Genomic DNA, 5,833 nt, shown 5'->3' on the forward strand with positions numbered 1-5,833 from the left:
ATATCAGACTCCCCACAGGGAGCCTGCTTCTCCCTCTGCCTGTGTCTCTGCCTCTCTCTGTGTGTCTCTCATGAATGGATAAAATCTTTAAAAACAAAACAAAAACAATTTCTTCTGCTGGCTCTGTCTGAGAGTGGGGAGGAGTGGTACCCATGTTTCCAAAGTTGACATAGGAAGCCATCCTAGACCATCCTCTGCTTTCCCTCTCATATCCAGTCTGTCACCAAGCATTGTCAGTTCACTCCAATTAGCTCTGGAATCCACCTTCTCCTCTCTGGTGTCCACTGCCACCCTCATTGGCCTTCTTTCTGCTTTTCAAACTCCCACCTCAGGACCTTTGCATGAACTCTTGCCTCTCTGGAAGTTTCCATCCCTCTACTTCACAGGCAGGCTTGCTCTTTTCACAGAACTCTCAGGTCAAGTGTTACAGCTTCTGAGGGGCTTCCATCTCCCTCCCTACCCCTTGCTATGTGCCTCAAGTAGCTTCCAGTGATTCTGTCATGTCACTCTGCTTTATTCTTCCTAAACCACACACATACACGATACATTCCACCAGGACAGAGTCTTGTCTGTTACCTCTGCCTCCCTGGTTTCAAAAACAGTGACTTATGCATGTCTGTTATCTCTACTTATCTCTTCAGACATCAACATGAATCCCTTTACCACCTCTTTTCTCAGAAACCTCGCTCAAGGTCATCAGTTTGCCAGATCCTACTCCAGTGTACCACTTTGCAAACATAGCTTCCTTGTTCTTTCTGTGGTATTTTACACCTGCATTTCCTCCTCCCTGATGCTTTCACTTCCTTGACCCTCTAAGGAGAGTGAATATATCATTTGTCTTCCAAACTGGGCCACTGTTTAAAGTGACCAAAGGGCACTAATGAATTATTATGCCAGGCTAACTGTCATATACCAAGACTCTCCCAGGCAAACTCAGACATACAGTCTCCCTCCCTCAAAACCTCTCTCTCTCTCTCTCTCTCTCCTCTGGCTGCCTGTCTTCAGACCCCTTTTCATCTATCTGCTCTTTAAATATGTCCCAGGCCCTCCTCTGTTGCCATGCTACACCATCTCCCTGTGTGACCTTATCATCCATGACTCAATCCCCATCTGTCTAGTGTCTTGATTCCTATACTCCATGTACAAACCAAACTGCTGACCGAAGTCTCTACCTGGATGCCCTAGAGGCAATTCCACATCAACATCTAGAACCAAACTCATCATCTTCAACCTCAGACATGTTCTCTTCCTGTTGATGAATGGTAAACGGGGGACTACAGAGGAAGAGGTGGTTAAGAGCATAGGTTCTAGAGTTATGGCTGCCTGGGTCCAACACCACATCCTAGCCATGTGTGCTAAGGCCATTATTTAACCTTTCCAGGCCTCAGTTTCTTTACTTGTAAAATGGAGATAAAGGCATCTACTTCATAGGTTGGTTGTGAGGATTCAATGAGACAGTAATGCCAATGGCAGATATTTATATGGCACCACATGAACTGGGCACTTCTGTGTAGCTCCCATGTATTATTTCATTTAATCAGCACAAGGAGCTGAATGAGGTAAGTGCCATTATTTTATTATTATTATTATTATTATTATTATTATTATCATTTTTAAAGCTCCAGGTCCACATGGGGCTTAAAGTCACGACCCCAAGATCAAGAGTCAGATGCTCTACCAACTGAGCCAGCCAGGCACCTGGGTAAGTGTCATTATTGTGCCTCCTTTACAGATAAGGAGCCTGAGGCACAGAAAGGTTAAGGAACTTTCTCTGGGTCAGTAACAGAATTGGCCTTCAAATGCAGCAAGTCTGGCTCAGAGACATTTTCTCAAGCATCTCAGTGTTCTCTGGGTGCAAAGTGCTTAGCACAGTATCCAGCATATAAGTGCTCAGCAAGGGGCACCTGGGTGGCTCAGTCAGTTAGGCATCTGCCTTTGGCTCAGGTCTTGATTCCTGGGGCCCTGGAATCAAGCCCCATGTGTTGGGCTCCTTGCTCAGTGGGGAAGTCTGCTTCTCCCTCTCCCTCTGTCCCTCCCTGCCTCCCATTTGTGCTCGCTCATTCTCTCATGCTCTATCAAATAAATAAATGAAATCTTTAAAAAAAAAAAAAAAAAAGAGCTCAGCAAATTATTTCCACTCTCCCTCCAGTCCACCAAACCATCTGCCCAGGAGGAGGAGCCCTTTTTTCCTCATCCTTCCTCATACTACATCTATCAAGTCCTGTCAACCACATTTTAAAATGTTATGTGCTTTCCCAGAATTTACTTATTTAATCATTATACTGTAGTCCTAGTTCATTGTCCAACATTTCTTGATATTGAGAAGTCAACTACCAAGGTACCTGTTGTGAATGGAAAGATCCAGAACTCTGCCTCCAGTTTGAGCTTTCCCTTCCAGACCTCTACTCTGCTTGCTTTCTTGGCACCTTGCTGCATTGCCATAAAAACAAGCTCAGCCCCACATGCTGGAGGATGAGGGAATATGTGGAGCTGGGATGAGCCACCCTGGAGGAAGCCACCCTGACCAAGCCAGCAGCTGCCACAGACCCATGAACGGACCTGGCCAGCACCTGAAGAACCACCTAGCTGAACCCAGATCAAACTGCTGAGCTGCAGAAAGGTAAGCTAAATAAGTCATTGTTATTTTCAGCCACTAAATTTTGGAATTGCTCGTTAGACAGGAAAAGCTAACTGATACACTTAGATATTATATAATCTTCGGCTGCTGTAACAAGATGCCACAGTCTGGGTGGCTTAAACAAACAAAATTTGTTTTCTCATGTTTCATTGTGCTAGAAGTCCAAGATCAAGGTGGCAGCAGAGGTGGTTTGTGGTGAGAACTCTCTTCCTGACTTGCAGATGGAACCTTCTTGCTGTGTCTTCACATGACCTTTACTTGGTATGAGCCCAGAAAGAAGACAGAGATCTCTGGTGACTCTCCCTCTTCTTATAAGGACATCAGTCCTATCAGATTAGGGCCCAGCATGCATAGCCTTATTCACCCATTACCTCCTAGTGGCCCCATCTCCGTATACAGTCACTCTGGAGGTTGGGCTTCGACATATGAATTTGGGGGGCACACAGTTCAGCATAACAGGTATCAATCATCAAGGAGAAGTGGAGCTGCTAAGATCACTTGAAAGGAGCATGAAAGGGCAGGGGAGACTCATAAACTAGGGACAAACTCAGGGCACCAATAGCATCCTGGGGCTGGCAGAGGATGAGGAGACTGAGGTGGATGGAGGAGGGAAGATAGAGGAAGTATCAGGAGAAGCAAGTGAGCGCTCAGGAGGCACTAAAGCCAAGCCTTGCACAAGAAAAGAAAGGATCAACAAAGTCAAGTGCAGTAAGCAGAATTCAGGGACTGAGCGGTGCCCACTGGTCTCAGCTAGGTCCTTGGTGATGGTGCCAGATGTCAGAACCATGGTAGTAGGGCAGATGCCCCAGCAGGACAGACCGAGGGGCAAAGGGAGATAGGGAAGTGAGTGAACCAATAAAGAAAGCTTCTGAGAAGTGTGGAAGAGAAGAAAGAGAAATCTGGAACACAGCATCAAGAAGAGGTTTCTAAGATGGAGGGACTATGCATTTTTATGGGCCAAGAGCAATGAGCAAGAAGCAGGGAGAGGATCATGATGATGGAACAAGGTCTGGAGGGGGCGGCGGTGGGAGGAGAAGGAAACAGGAGCTATACTTCATTAGCGTTTGCAACCGGCCAGGACTGTACCCAACCATCTGTGGGGTTTATCTCGTTGGATCCTTCCATCAACTCCATGAAGCAGAGGCAAGTATTATCCCATTTCACAGACGAGGAAGCTGAGGCACTGAGGAGATTAAGAGACCTACTCAAGATCACACAGCCAGTGAGTGACACAGTGGGATTTGAACCTTGGAGACCTGACTTCTTAGGCTGGGGGAGTCTGACCTGGATTTTGGCCCGCTTCTAAAATGAACAGGAAAGCAGCAGGGATGGTGCTAGCAGAATCGGTAGGGAGCAGGATGTGATGGGGATCGTGTGTTCCCAGTGGCCTCCGTTTTGTTTTCCCGCAGTGGACAAGGAGCCAGGCGGCAGGCCTGGTCGGGACGCGGCGGCCACCGGGCTCGGCTGCGCGGGCGGGGGGCGCGGGCGGCGGCGCCTCCGCCCAGGTCGGGTCGGGAGAGGGGAGGAGGGGCTCACGGGGCGCGCCACGGGGACGCGGGGGACGCGGGGGACGCGGGGGACGCGGGGCCGGCTGCCTGGGAGGGGCGGGAGGGCGGGGCTCCCGGGGGCGGGTCCCCCGCAGGCAGGCAGGCAGGCAGGCAGGCAGCGGGGGCAGCCCTGCGGCGTCCTCCGGCCCAGGGAGGGCCTCGGACTGCGGCGGGGGGGGGGGGGGGGGGGGGAGGGAGGGATGGAAGGGGCTGGGGGATGGGGGGGATGGGAGGGGCTGGGGGGGCGGGGGGGCGGCAGCCAGCCCGGCGGGAGGCAGAGCGGGAGAGCGAAGGGAGGTGGAAGTGCAGGTGTGAGTGCTGGGGGGGCGGGGAGGACACCTCAAGGTCTGAGCTGTCCCCGCATCTAGGGCCCGGCAGAGGTTACACACCGTCTCTCACACCCAAGGTCCTGCGGCCACAGCGGAATTGTCTCCCACCTTCCCCTTGGTCCTCGGAACAGAGACCTCCGAGGGGCTGACGGAGGGGAAGCCTCAGGAACTGCCCCAATGGCATTTCCTTCCCGTGTGGCAGGCACAGCCCAAAGAGCCACCCAGGAGTGACACCAGGAGTGGGTTATCTGGGGCGCCTGCGGGCTCAGTCGGCTAAGCGTCTGCCTTCGGCTCAGGTCATGATCCCAGGGTTCTGGGATCGAGCCCCATCAGGGCTCCTGATCAGTGGAGAATCTGCTTCCCCCTCTCCCTAGCCCCTCCCCCCCCACGTTTTCTCTCTCTCTCTCTCTCTCTCCTTCTTGCTCTATCTCAAATAAATAAATAAAATCTTTTTTTTTAAAAGGAGCGTATTATCTATAGGTCTGGGTATCTCCCATGGCTGAGGGGCTTTTCAGGGAAAGAAATAGTGGAGAATGGGGTAGGGTGATTGAAAATAGGAGAAACATGTTCACTTTATCCAACCAATATTTTTTGAGCTCCAGTATGTGCCAGGCAATATCTAAACATGACAGGTAATGTAATCTTCTGTGGCATTTCCCAAAGCATTCTCTGGGATGGTAACAGTGTCCTTTTTAAAACGGCGCTGGGAATCAGGGAAATACAAATCAAAACCACAATGAGATACCACCTCACACCAGTGAGAATGGGGAAAATTAACAAGGCAGGAAACCACAAATGTTGGAGAGGATGCGGAGAAAAGGGAACCCTCTTACACTGTTGGTGGGAATGTGACCTGGTGCAGCCACTCTGGAAAACTGTGTGGAGGTTCCTCAAACAGTTAAAAATAGACCTGCCCTATGACCCAGCAATTGCACTGCTGGGGATTTACCCCAAAGATACACCTGCACCCCGATGTTTCTAGCAGCAATGTCCACAATAGCCAAACTGTGGAAGGAGCCCCGGTGTCCATTGAAAGATGAATGGATAAAGAAGATGTGGTCTATGTATACAATGAACTATTACTCAGCCATTAGAAACGACAAATACCCACCATTTGCTTCGAGGTGGATGGAACTGGAGGGTATTATGCTGAGTGAAATAAGTCAATCGGAGAAGGACAAACATTATATGGCCTCATTCACTTGGGGAATATAAAAATTAATGAAAGGGAATAAAGAGAAAGGAGTGAAAATATCAGTGAGGGTGACAAAACATGAGAGACACCTAACTCTGGGAAATGAACAAGGGGTAGTGGAAAG

The 5,833-nt window shown here is 49.9% G+C and overlaps 1 long non-coding RNA gene across 4 annotated transcripts; it reads left to right on the forward strand.

The window, feature by feature from the left end:
* The first annotated feature begins 2,179 nt into the window (after nt 1-2,179).
* LOC140603351 (uncharacterized) lies at nt 2,180-4,976 on the forward strand. 4 transcript variants are annotated; one of them, XR_012006327.1, is made up of 4 exons: nt 2,180-2,620; nt 2,797-2,899; nt 3,717-3,984; nt 4,554-4,976. It is a non-coding gene; the product is annotated as an uncharacterized lncRNA (long non-coding RNA). The 4 variants fall into 4 exon arrangements; XR_012006326.1 differs by having other exon boundaries at nt 2,181-2,620; nt 4,592-4,976; XR_012006328.1 differs by having other exon boundaries at nt 2,183-2,620; nt 3,717-3,860.
* Nucleotides 4,977-5,833: the final 857 nt, after the last annotated feature.

The sequence above is a fragment of the Canis lupus genome, chromosome 14 (genome assembly GCF_048164855.1).
Source record: "Canis lupus baileyi chromosome 14, mCanLup2.hap1, whole genome shotgun sequence".
Lineage (NCBI taxonomy): Eukaryota > Metazoa > Chordata > Mammalia > Carnivora > Canidae > Canis > Canis lupus.